We start from the raw sequence: 14,427 nt of genomic DNA on the forward strand, positions 1-14,427 counted from the left end.
TTTTACAATTTGGGCCCAAGTTAGAAGCAGAGCCTAAGGTGTAAATTATCGATAGTCCATATCTCGGAAACTATAAGAGATAATGCAATTTGGCAACCGGCAATGTAATTAGCATGCCGAATATTACTTGGAATGTGAATTGGAACGAAATCGCCAATAGATAAGACCATTTTACAATTTGGGCCCAAGTTAGAAGCAGAGCCTAAGGTGTAAATTATCGATAGTCCATATCTCGGAAACTATAAGAGATAATGCAATTTGGCAACCGGCAATGTAATTAGCATGCCGAATATTACTTGGAATGTGAATTGGAACGAAATCGCCAAAAGATAAGACCATTTTACAATTTGGGCCCAAATTAGAAGCAGAGCCTAAGGTGTAAATTATCGATAGTCCATACCTCGGAAACTATAAGAGATAATGCAACTTGGCCACCGGCAATGTAATTAGCATGCCGAATATTACTTGGAATGTGAATTGGAACGAAATCGCCAATAGATAAGACCATTTTACAATTTGGGCCCAAGTTAGAAGCAGAGCCTAAGGTGTAAATTATCGATAGTCCATATCTCGGAAACCATAAGAGATAATGCAATTTGGCAACCGGCAATGTAATTAGCATGCCGAATATTACTTGGAATGTGAATTGGAACGAAATCGCCAATAGATAAGACCATTTTACAATTTGGGCCCAAGTTAGAAGCAGAGCCTAGGGTGTAAATTATCGATAGTCCATATCTCGGAAACTATAAGAGATAATGCAATTTGGCAACCGGCAATGTAATTAGCATGCCGAATATTACTTGGAATGTGAATTGGAACGAAATCGCCAATAGATAAGACCATTTTACAATTTGGGCCCAAGTTAGAAGCAGAGCCTAAGGTGTAAATTATCGATAGTCCATATCTCGGAAACTATAAGAGATAATGCAATTTGGCAACCAGCAATGTAATTAGCATGCCGAATATTACTTGGAATGTGAATTGGAACGAAATCGCCAATAGATAATACCATTTTACAATTTGGGCCCAAGTTAGAAGCAGAGCCTAAGGTGTAAATTATCGATAGTCCATATCTCGGAAACTATAAGAGATAATGCAATTTGGCAACCGGCAATGTAATTAGCATGCCGAATATTACTTGGAATGTGAATTGGAACGAAATCGCCAACAGATAAGACCATTTTACAATTTGGGCCCAAGTTAGAAGCAGAGCCTAAGGTGTAAATTATTGATAGTCCATATCTCGGAAACTATAAGAGATAATGCAATTTGGCAACCGGCAATGTAATTAGCATGCCGAATATTACTTGGAATGTGAATTGGAACGAAATCGCCAATAGATAAGACCATTTTACAACTTGGGCCCAAGTTAGAAGCAGAGCCTAAGGTGTAAATTATCGATAGTCCATATCTCGGAAACTATAAGAGATAATGCAATTTGGCAACCGGCAATATAATTAGCATGCCGAATAGTACTTGGAATGTGAATTGGAACGAAATCGCCAATAGATAAGACCATTTTACAATTTGGGCCCAAGTTAGAAGCAGAGCCTAAGGTGTAAATTATCGATAGTCCATATCTCGGAAACTATAAGAGATAATGCAACTTGGCCACCGGCAATGTAATTAGCATGCCGAATATTACTTGGAATGTGAATTGGAACGAAATCGCCAATAGATAAGACCATTTTACAATTTGGGTCCAAGTTAGAAGCAGAGCCTAAGGTGTAAATTATCGATAGTCCATATCTCGGAAACTATAAGAGATAATGCAATTTGGCAACCGGCAATGTAATTAGCATGCCAAATATAACTTGGAATGTGAATTGGAACGAAATCGCCAATAGATAAGACCATTTTACAATTTGGGCCCAAGTTAGAAGCAGAGCCTAAGATGTAAATTATCGATAGTCTATATCTCGGAAACTATAAGAGATAATGCAATTTGGCAACCGGCAATGTAATTAGCATGCCGAATATTACTTGGAATGTGAATTGGAACGAAATCGCCAATAGATAAGACCATTTTACAATTTGGGCCCAAGTTAGAAGCAGAGCTTAAGGTGTAAATTATCGATAGTCCATATCTCGGAAACTATAAGAGATAATGCAATTTGGCAACCGGCAATGTAATTAGCATGCCGAATATTACTTGGAATGTGAATTGGAACGAAATCGCCAATAGATAAGACCATTTTACAATTTGGGCCCAAGTTAGAAGCAGAGCCTAAGGTGTAAATTATCGATAGTCCATATCTCGGAAACTATAAGAGATAATGCAATTTGGCAACCGGCAATGTAATTAGCATGCCGAATATTACTTGGAATGTGAATTGGAACGAAATCGCCAACAGATAAGACCATTTTACAATTTGGGCCCAAGTTAGAAGCAGAGCCTAAGGTGTAAATTATCGATAGTCCATATCTCGGAAACTATAAGAGATAATGCAATTTGGCAACCGGCAATGTAATTAGCATGCCGAATATTACTTGGAATATGAATTGGAACGAAATCGTCAATAGATAAGACCATTTTACAATTTGGGCCCAAGTTAGAAGCAGAGCCTAAGGTGTAAATTATCGATAGTCCATATCTCGGAAACTATAAGAGATAATGCAACTTGGCCACCGGCAATGTAATTAGCATGCCGAATATTACTTGGAATGTGAATTGGAACGAAATCGCCAATAGATAAGACCATTTTACAATTTGGGTCTAAGTTAGAAGCAGAGCCTAAGGTGTAAATTATCGATAGTCCATATCTCGGAAACTATAAGAGGTAATGCAATTTGGCAACCGGCAATGTAATTAGCATGCCGAATATTACTTGGAATGTGAATTGGAACGAAATCGCCAATAGATAAGACCATTTTACAATTTGGGCCCAAGTTAGAAGCAGAGCCTAAGGTGTAAATTATCGATAGTCCATATCTCGGAAACTATAAGAGATAATGCAATTTGGCAACCGGCAATGTAATTAGCATGCAGAATATTACTTGGAATGTGAATTGGAACGAAATCGCCAATAGATAAGACCATTTTACAATTTGGGCCCAAGTTAGAAGCAGAGCCTAAGGTGTAAATTATCGATAGTCCATATCTCGGAGACTATAAGAGATAATGCAATTTGGCAACCGGCAATGTAATTAGCATGCCGAATATTACTTGGAATGTGAATTGGAACGAAATCGCCAATAGATAAGACCATTTTACAATTTCGGCCCAAGTTAGAAGCAGAGCCTAAGGTGTAAATTATCGATAGTCCATATCTCGGAAACTATAAGAGATAATGCAATTTGGCAACCGGCAATGTAATTAGCATGCCGAATATTACTTGGAATGTGAATTGGAACGAAATCGCCAATAGATAAGACCATTTTACAATTTGGGCCCAAGTTAGAAGCAGAGCCTAAGGTGTAAATTATCGATAGTCCATATCTCGGAAACTATAAGAGATAATGCAACTTGGCCACCGGCAATGTAATTAGCATGCCGAATATTACTTGGAATGTGAATTGGAACGAAATCGCCAATAGATAAGGCCATTTTACAATTTGGGCCCAAGTTAGAAGCAGAGTCTAAGGTGTAAATTATCGATAGTCCGTATCTCGGAAACTATAAGAGATAATGCAATTTGGCAACCGGCAATGTAATTAGCATGCCGAATATTACTTGGAATGTGAATTGGAACGAGATCGCCAAAAGATAAGACCATTTTACAATTTGGGCCCAAGTTAGAAGCAGAGCCTAAGGTGTAAATTATCGATAGTCCATACCTCGGAAACTATAAGAGATAATGCAACTTGGCCACCGGCAATGTAATTAGCATGCCGAATATTACTTGGAATGTGAATTGGAACGAAATCGCCAATAGATAAGACCATTTTACAATTTGGGCCCAAGTTAGAAGCAGAGCCTAAGGTGTAAATTATCGATAGTCCATATCTCGGAAACTATAAGAGATAATGCAATTTGGCAACCGGCAATGTAATTAGCATGCCGAATATTACTTGGAATGTGAATTGGAACGAAATCGCCAATAGATAAGACCATTTTACAATTTGGGCCCAAGTTAGAAGCAGAGCCTAGGGTGTAAATTATCGATAGTCCATATCTCGGAAACTATAAGAGATAATGCAATTTGGCAACCGGCAATGTAATTAGCATGCCGAATATTACTTGGAATGTGAATTTTAACGAAATCGCCAATAGATAAGACCATTTTACAATTTGGGCCCAAGTTAGAAGCAGAGCCTAAGGTGTAAATTATCGATAGTCCATATCTCGGAAACTATAAGAGATAATGCAATTTGGCAACCGGCAATGTAATTAGCATGCCGAATATTACTTGGAATGTGAATTGGAACGAAATCGCCAATAGATAAGACCATTTTACAATTTGGGCCCAAGTTAGAAGCAGAGCCTAGGGTGTAAATTATCGATAGTCCATATCTCGGAAACTATAAGAGATAATGCAATTTGGCAACCGGCAATGTAATTAGCATGCCGAATATTACTTGGAATGTGAATTGGAACGAAATCGCCAATAGATAAGACCATTTTACAATTTGGGCCCAAGTTAGAAGCAGAGCCTAAGGTGTAAATTATCGATAGTCCATATCTCGGAAACTATAAGAGATAATGCAATTTGGCAACCAGCAATGTAATTAGCATGCCGAATATTACTTGGAATGTGAATTGGAACGAAATCGCCAATAGATAATACCATTTTACAATTTGGGCCCAAGTTAGAAGCAGAGCCTAAGGTGTAAATTATCGATAGTCCATATCTCGGAAACTATAAGAGATAATGCAATTTGGCAACCGGCAATGTAATTAGCATGCCGAATATTACTTGGAATGTGAATTGGAACGAAATCGCCAACAGATAAGACCATTTTACAATTTGGGCCCAAGTTAGAAGCAGAGCCTAAGGTGTAAATTATTGATAGTCCATATCTCGGAAACTATAAGAGATAATGCAATTTGGCAACCGGCAATGTAATTAGCATGCCGAATATTACTTGGAATGTGAATTGGAACGAAATCGCCAATAGATAAGACCATTTTACAACTTGGGCCCAAGTTAGAAGCAGAGCCTAAGGTGTAAATTATCGATAGTCCATATCTCGGAAACTATAAGAGATAATGCAACTTGGCCACCGGCAATGTAATTAGCATGCCGAATATTACTTGGAATGTGAATTGGAACGAAATCGCCAATAGATAAGACCATTTTACAATTTGGGCCCAAGTTAGAAGCAGAGCCTAAGGTGTAAATTATCGATATTCCATATCTCGGAAACTATAAGAGATAATGCAATTTGGCAACCGGCAATGTAATTAGCATGCCGAATATTACTTGGAATGTGAATTGGAACGAAATCGCCAATAGATAAGACCATTTTACAATTTGGGCCCAAGTTAGAAGCAGAGCCTAGGGTGTAAATTATCGATAGTCCATATCTCGGAAACTATAAGAGATAATGCAATTTGGCAACCGGCAATGTAATTAGCATGCCGAATATTACTTGGAATGTGAATTGGAACGAAATCGCCAATAGATAAGACCATTTTACTATTTGGGCCCAAGTTAGAAGCAGAGCCTAGGGTGTAAATTATCGATAGTCCATATCTCGGAAACTATAAGAGATAATGCAATTTGGCAACCGGCAATGTAATTAGCATGCCGAATATTACTTGGAATGTGAATTGGAACGAAATCGCCAATAGATAAGACCATTTTACAATTTGGGCCCAAGTTAGAAGCAGAGCCTAAGGTGTAAATTATCGATAGTCCATATCTCGGAAACTATAAGAGATAATGCAATTTGGCAACCAGCAATGTAATTAGCATGCCGAATATTACTTGGAATGTGAATTGGAACGAAATCGCCAATAGATAATACCATTTTACAATTTGGGCCCAAGTTAGAAGCAGAGCCTAAAGTGTAAATTATCGATAGTCCATATCTCGGAAACTATAAGAGATAATGCAATTTGGCAACCGGCAATGTAATTAGCATGCCGAATATTACTTGGAATGTGAATTGGAACGAAATCGCCAACAGATAAGACCATTTTACAATTTGGGCCCAAGTTAGAAGCAGAGCCTAAGGTGTAAATTATTGATAGTCCATATCTCGGAAACTATAAGAGATAATGCAATTTGGCAACCGGCAATGTAATTAGCATGCCGAATATTACTTGGAATGTGAATTGGAACGAAATCGCCAATAGATAAGACCATTTTACAACTTGGGCCCAAGTTAGAAGCAGAGCCTAAGGTGTAAATTATCGATAGTCCATATCTCGGAAACTATAAGAGATAATGCAATTTGGCAACCAGCAATGTAATTAGCATGCCGAATATTACTTGGAATGTGAATTGGAACGAAATCGCCAATAGATAATACCATTTTACAATTTGGGCCCAAGTTAGAAGCAGAGCCTAAAGTGTAAATTATCGATAGTCCATATCTCGGAAACTATAAGAGATAATGCAATTTGGCAACCGGCAATGTAATTAGCATGCCGAATATTACTTGGAATGTGAATTGGAACGAAATCGCCAACAGATAAGACCATTTTACAATTTGGGCCCAAGTTAGAAGCAGAGCCTAAGGTGTAAATTATTGATAGTCCATATCTCGGAAACTATAAGAGATAATGCAATTTGGCAACCGGCAATGTAATTAGCATGCCGAATATTACTTGGAATGTGAATTGGAACGAAATCGCCAATAGATAAGACCATTTTACAACTTGGGCCCAAGTTAGAAGCAGAGCCTAAGGTGTAAATTATCGATAGTCCATATCTCGGAAACTATAAGAGATAATGCAATTTGGCAACCGGCAATATAATTAGCATGCCGAATAGTACTTGGAATGTGAATTGGAACGAAATCGCCAATAGATAAGACCATTTTACAATTTGGGCCCAAGTTAGAAGCAGAGCCTAAGGTGTAAATTATCGATAGTCCATATCTCGGAAACTATAAGAGATAATGCAACTTGGCCACCGGCAATGTAATTAGCATGCCGAATATTACTTGGAATGTGAATTGGAACGAAATCGCCAATAGATAAGACCATTTTACAATTTGGGTCCAAGTTAGAAGCAGAGCCTAAGGTGTAAATTATCGATAGTCCATATCTCGGAAACTATAAGAGATAATGCAATTTGGCAACCGGCAATGTAATTAGCATGCCAAATATAACTTGGAATGTGAATTGGAACGAAATCGCCAATAGATAAGACCATTTTACAATTTGGGCCCAAGTTAGAAGCAGAGCCTAAGATGTAAATTATCGATAGTCTATATCTCGGAAACTATAAGAGATAATGCAATTTGGCAACCGGCAATGTAATTAGCATGCCGAATATTACTTGGAATGTGAATTGGAACGAAATCGCCAATAGATAAGACCATTTTACAATTTGGGCCCAAGTTAGAAGCAGAGCTTAAGGTGTAAATTATCGATAGTCCATATCTCGGAAACTATAAGAGATAATGCAATTTGGCAACCGGCAATGTAATTAGCATGCCGAATATTACTTGGAATGTGAATTGGAACGAAATCACCAATAGATAAGACCATTTTACAATTTGGGCCCAAGTTAGAAGCAGAGCCTAAGGTGTAAATTATCGATAGTCCATATCTCGGAAACTATAAGAGATAATGCAATTTGGCAACCGGCAATGTAATTAGCATGCCGAATATTACTTGGAATGTGAATTGGAACGAAATCGCCAACAGATAAGACCATTTTACAATTTGGGCCCAAGTTAGAAGCAGAGCATAAGGTGTAAATTATCGATAGTCCATATCTCGGAAACTATAAGAGATAATGCAATTTGGCAACCGGCAATGTAATTAGCATGCCGAATATTACTTGGAATATGAATTGGAACGAAATCGTCAATAGATAAGACCATTTTACAATTTGGGCCCAAGTTAGAAGCAGAGCCTAAGGTGTAAATTATCGATAGTCCATATCTCGGAAACTATAAGAGATAATGCAACTTGGCCACCGGCAATGTAATTAGCATGCCGAATATTACTTGGAATGTGAATTGGAACGAAATCGCCAATAGATAAGACCATTTTACAATTTGGGTCCAAGTTAGAAGCAGAGCCTAAGGTGTAAATTATCGATAGTCCATATCTCGGAAACTATAAGAGGTAATGCAATTTGGCAACCGGCAATGTAATTAGCATGCCGAATATTACTTGGAATGTGAATTGGAACGAAATCGCCAATAGATAAGACCATTTTACAATTTGGGCCCAAGTTAGAAGCAGAGCCTAAGGTGTAAATTATCGATAGTCCATATCTCGGAAACTATAAGAGATAATGCAATTTGGCAACCGGCAATGTAATTAGCATGCAGAATATTACTTGGAATGTGAATTGGAACGAAATCGCCAATAGATAAGACCATTTTACAATTTGGGCCCAAGTTAGAAGCAGAGCCTAAGGTGTAAATTATCGATAGTCCATATCTCGGAGACTATAAGAGATAATGCAATTTGGCAACCGGCAATGTAATTAGCATGCCGAATATTACTTGGAATGTGAATTGGAACGAAATCGCCAATAGATAAGACCATTTTACAATTTCGGCCCAAGTTAGAAGCAGAGCCTAAGGTGTAAATTATCGATAGTCCATATCTCGGAAACTATAAGAGATAATGCAATTTGGCAACCGGCAATGTAATTAGCATGCCGAATATTACTTGGAATGTGAATTGGAACGAAATCGCCAATAGATAAGACCATTTTACAATTTGGGCCCAAGTTAGAAGCAGAGCCTAAGGTGTAAATTATCGATAGTCCATATCTCGGAAACTATAAGAGATAATGCAACTTGGCCACCGGCAATGTAATTAGCATGCCGAATATTACTTGGAATGTGAATTGGAACGAAATCGCCAATAGATAAGGCCATTTTACAATTTGGGCCCAAGTTAGAAGCAGAGTCTAAGGTGTAAATTATCGATAGTCCGTATCTCGGAAACTATAAGAGATAATGCAATTTGGCAACCGGCAATGTAATTAGCATGCCGAATATTACTTGGAATGTGAATTGGAACGAGATCGCCAAAAGATAAGACCATTTTACAATTTGGGCCCAAGTTAGAAGCAGAGCCTAAGGTGTAAATTATCGATAGTCCATACCTCGGAAACTATAAGAGATAATGCAACTTGGCCACCGGCAATGTAATTAGCATGCCGAATATTACTTGGAATGTGAATTGGAACGAAATCGCCAATAGATAAGACCATTTTACAATTTGGGCCCAAGTTAGAAGCAGAGTCTAAGGTGTAAATTATCGATAGTCCATATCTCGGAAACTATAAGAGATAATGCAATTTCGCAACCGGCAATGTAATTAGCATGCCGAATATTACTTGGAATGTGAATTGGAACGAAATCACCAATAGATAAGAATATTTTACAATTTGGGCCCAAGTTAGAAGCAGAGCCTAAGATGTAAATTATCGATAGTCCATATCTGGGAAACTATAAGAGATAATGCAATTTGGCAACCGGCAATGTAATTAGCATGCCGAATACTACTTGGAATGTGAATTGGAACGAAATCACCAATAGATAAGACCATTTTACAATTTGGGCCCAAGTTAGAAGCAGAGCCTAAGGTGTAAATAATCGATAGTCCATATCTCGGAAACTATAAGAGATCATGCAATTTGGCAACCGGCAATGTAATTAGCATGCCGAATATTACTTGGAATGTGAATTGGAACGAAATCGCCAATAGATAAGACCATTTTACAATTTGGGCCCAAGTTAGAAGCAGAGCCTAAGGTGTAAATTATCGATAGTCCATATCTCGGAAACTATAAGAGATAATGCAATTTGGCAACCGGCAATGTAATTAGCATGCCGAATATTACTTGGAATGTGAATTGGAACGAAATCGCCAATAGATAAGACCATTTTACAATTTGGGCCCAAGTTAGAAGCAGAGCCTAAGGTGTAAATTATCGATAGTCCATATCTCGGAAACTATAAGAGATAATGCAACTTGGCCACCGGCAATGTAATTAGCATGCCGAATATTACTTGGAATGTGAATTGGAACGAAATCGCCAATAGATAAGACCATTTTACAATTTGGGCCCAAGTTAGAAGCAGAGCCTAAGGTGTAAATTATCGATAGTCCATATCTCGGAAACTATAAGAGATAATGCAATTTGGCAACCGGCAATGTAATTAGCATGCCGAATATTACTTGGAATGTGAATTGGAACGAAATCGCCAATAGATAAGACCATTTTACAATTTGGGCCCAAGTTAGAAGCAGAGCCTAAGGTGTAAATTATCGATAGTCCATATCTCGGAAACTATAAGAGATAATGCAATTTGGCAACCGGCAATGTAATTAGCATGCAGAATATTACTTGGAATGTGAATTGGAACGAAATCGCCAATAGATAAGACCATTTTACAATTTGGGCCCAAGTTAGAAGCAGAGCCTAAGGTTTAAATATCGATAGTCCATATCTCGGAGACTATAAGAGATAATGCAATTTGGCAACCGGCAATGTAATTAGCATTCCGAATATTACTTGGAATGTGAATTGGAACGAAATCGCCAATAGATAAGACCATTTTACAATTTGGGCCCAAGTTAGAAGCAGAGCCTAAGGTGTAAATTATCGATAGTCCATATCTCGGAAACTATAAGAGATAATGCAATTTGGCAACCGGCAATGTAATTAGCATGCCGAATATTACTTGGAATGTGAATTGGAACGAAATCGCCAATACATAAGACCATTTTACAATTTGGGCCCAAGTTAGAAGCAGAGCCTAAGGTGTAAATTATCGATAGTCCATATCTTGGAAACTATAAGAGATAATGCAACTTGGCCACCGGCAATGTAATTAGCATGCCGAATATTACTTGGAATGTGAATTGGAACGAAATCGCCAATAGATAAGGCCATTTTACAATTTGGGCCCAAATTAGAAGCAGAGTCTAAGGTGTAAATTATCGATAGTCCGTATCTCGGAAACTATAAGAGATAATGCAATTTGGCAACCGGCAATGTAATTAGCATGCCGAATATTACTTGGAATGTGAATTGGAACGAGATCGCCAAAAGATAAGACCATTTTACAATTTGGGCCCAAGTTAGAAGCAGAGCCTAAGGTGTAAATTATCGATAGTCCATACCTCGGAAACTATAAGAGATAATGCAACTTGGCCACCGGCAATGTAATTAGCATGCCGAATATTACTTGGAATGTGAATTGGAACGAAATCGCCAATAGATAAGACCATTTTACAATTTGGGCCCAAGTTAGAAGCAGAGTCTAAGGTGTAAATTATCGATAGTCCATATCTCGGAAACTATAAGAGATAATGCAATTTCGCAACCGGCAATGTAATTAGCATGCCGAATATTACTTGGAATGTGAATTGGAACGAAATCGCCAATAGATAAGACCATTTTACAATTTGGGCCCAAGTTAGAAGCAGAGCCTAGGGTGTAAATTATCGATAGTCCATATCTCGGAAACTATAAGAGATAATGCAATTTGGCAACCGGCAATGTAATTAGCATGCCGAATATTACTTGGAATGTGAATTGGAACGAAATCGCCAATAGATAAGACCATTTTTTAATTTGGGCCCAAGTTAGAAGCAGAGCCTAAGGTGAAAATTATCGATAGTCCATATCTCGGAAACTATAAGAGATAATGCAATTTGGCAACCGGCAATGTAATTAACATGCCGAATATTACTTGGAATGTGAATTGGAACGAAATCGCCAATAGATAAGACCATTTTACAATTTGGGCCCAAGTTAGAATCAGAGCCTAAGGTGTAAATTATCGATAGTCCATATCTCGGAAACTATAAGAGATAATGCAATTTGGCAACCGGCAATGTAATTAGCATGCCGAATATTACTTGGAATGTGAATTGGAACGAAATCGCCAATAGATAAGACCATTTTACAATTTGGGCCCAAGTTAGAAGCAGAGCCTAAGGTGTAAATTATCGATAGTCCATATCTCGGAAACTATAAGAGATAATGCAATTTGGCAACCGGCAATGTAATTAGCATGCCGAATATTACTTGGAATGTGAATTGGAACGAAATCGCCAATAGATAAGACCATTTTTTAATTTGGGCCCAAGTTAGAAGCAGAGCCTAAGGTGAAAATTATCGATAGTCCATATCTCGGAAACTATAAGAGATAATGCAATTTGGCAACCGGCAATGTAATTAACATGCCGAATATTACTTGGAATGTGAATTGGAACGAAATCGCCAATAGATAAGACCATTTTACAATTTGGGCCCAAGTTAGAATCAGAGCCTAAGGTGTAAATTATCGATAGTCCATATCTCGGAAACTATAAGAGATAATGCAATTTGGCAACCGGCAATGTAATTAGCATGCCGAATATTACTTGGAATGTGAATTGGAACGAAATCGCCAATAGATAAGACCATTTTACAATTTGGGCCCAAGTTAGAAGCAGAGCCTAAGGTGTAAATTATCGATAGTCCATATCTCGGAAACTATAAGAGATAATGCAACTTGGCCACCGGCAATGTAATTAGCATGCCGAATATTACTTGGAATGTGAATTGGAACGAATTCGCCAATAGATAAGACCATTTTACAATTTGGGCCCAAGTTAGAAGCAGAGACTAAGGTGTAAATTATCGATAGTCCATATCTCGGAAACTATAAGAGATAATGCAACTTGGCCACCGGCAATGTAATTAGCATGCCGAATATTACTTGGAATGTGAATTGGAACGAAATCGCCAATAGATAAGACCATTTTACAATTTGGGTCCAAGTTAGAAGCAGAGCCTAAGGTGTAAATTATCGATAGTCCATATCTCGGAAACTATAAGAGATAATGCAATTTGGCAACCGGCAATGTAATTAACATGCGGAATATTACTTGGAATGTGAATTGGAACGAAATCGCCAATAGATAAGACCATTTTACAATTTGGGCCCAAGTTAGAAACAGAGCCTAATGTGTAAATTATCGATAGTCCATATCTCGGAAACTATAAGAGATAATGCAATTTGGCAACCGGCAATGTAATTAGCATGCCGAATATTACTTGGAATGTGAATTGGAACGAAATCGCCAAAAGATAAGACCATTTTACAATTTGGGCCCAAATTAGAAGCAGAGCCTAAGGTGTAAATTATCGATAGTCCATACCTCGGAAACTATAAGAGATAATGCAGCTTGGCCACCGGCAATGTAATTAGAATGCCGAATATTACTTGGAATGTGAATTGGAACGAAATCGCCAATAGATAAGACCATTTTACAATTTGGGCCCAAGTTAGAAGCAGAGCCTAGGGTGTAAATTATCGATAGTCCATATCTCGGAAACCATAAGAGATAATGCAACTTGGCCACCGGCAATGTAATTAGCATGCCGAATATTACTTGGAATGTGAATTGGAACGAAATCGCCAATAGATAAGACCATTTTACAATTTGGGCCCAAGTTAGAAGCAGAGCCTAAGGTGTAAATTATCGATAGTCCATACCTCGGAAACTATAAGAGATAATGCAACTTGGCCACCGGCAATGTAATTAGCATGCCGAATATTACTTGGAATGTGAATTGGAACGAAATCGCCAATAGATAAGACCATTTTACAATTTGGGCCCAAGTTAGCCTAATGCAATTTCGCAACCGGCAATGTAATTAGCATGCCGAATATTACTTGGAATGTGAATTGGAACGAAATCGCCAATAGATAAGACCATTTTACAATTTGGGCCCAAGTTAGAAGCAGAGCCTAGGGTGTAAATTATCGATAGTCCATATCTCGGAAACTATAAGAGATAATGCAATTTGGCAACCGGCAATGTAATTAGCATGCCGAATATTACTTGGAATGTGAATTGGAACGAAATCGCCAATAGATAAGACCATTTTTTAATTTGGGCCCAAGTTAGAAGCAGAGCCTAAGGTGAAAATTATCGATAGTCCATATCTCGGAAACTATAAGAGATAATGCAATTTGGCAACCGGCAATGTAATTAACATGCCGAATATTACTTGGAATGTGAATTGGAACGAAATCGCCAATAGATAAGACCATTTTACAATTTGGGCCCAAGTTAGAATCAGAGCCTAAGGTGTAAATTATCGATAGTCCATATCTCGGAAACTATAAGAGATAATGCAATTTGGCAACCGGCAATGTAATTAGCATGCCGAATATTACTTGGAATGTGAATTGGAACGAAATCGCCAATAGATAAGACCATTTTACAATTTGGGCCCAAGTTAGAAGCAGAGCCTAAGGTGTAAATTATCGATAGTCCATATCTCGGAAACTATAAGAGATAATGCAACTTGGCCACCGGCAATGTAATTAGCATGC

Source organism: Rhynchophorus ferrugineus, unplaced genomic scaffold (genome assembly GCF_030347505.1).
Source record: "Rhynchophorus ferrugineus isolate W39M unplaced genomic scaffold, kcgeb_rfMv2 rfM11, whole genome shotgun sequence".
NCBI lineage: Eukaryota > Metazoa > Arthropoda > Insecta > Coleoptera > Curculionidae > Rhynchophorus > Rhynchophorus ferrugineus.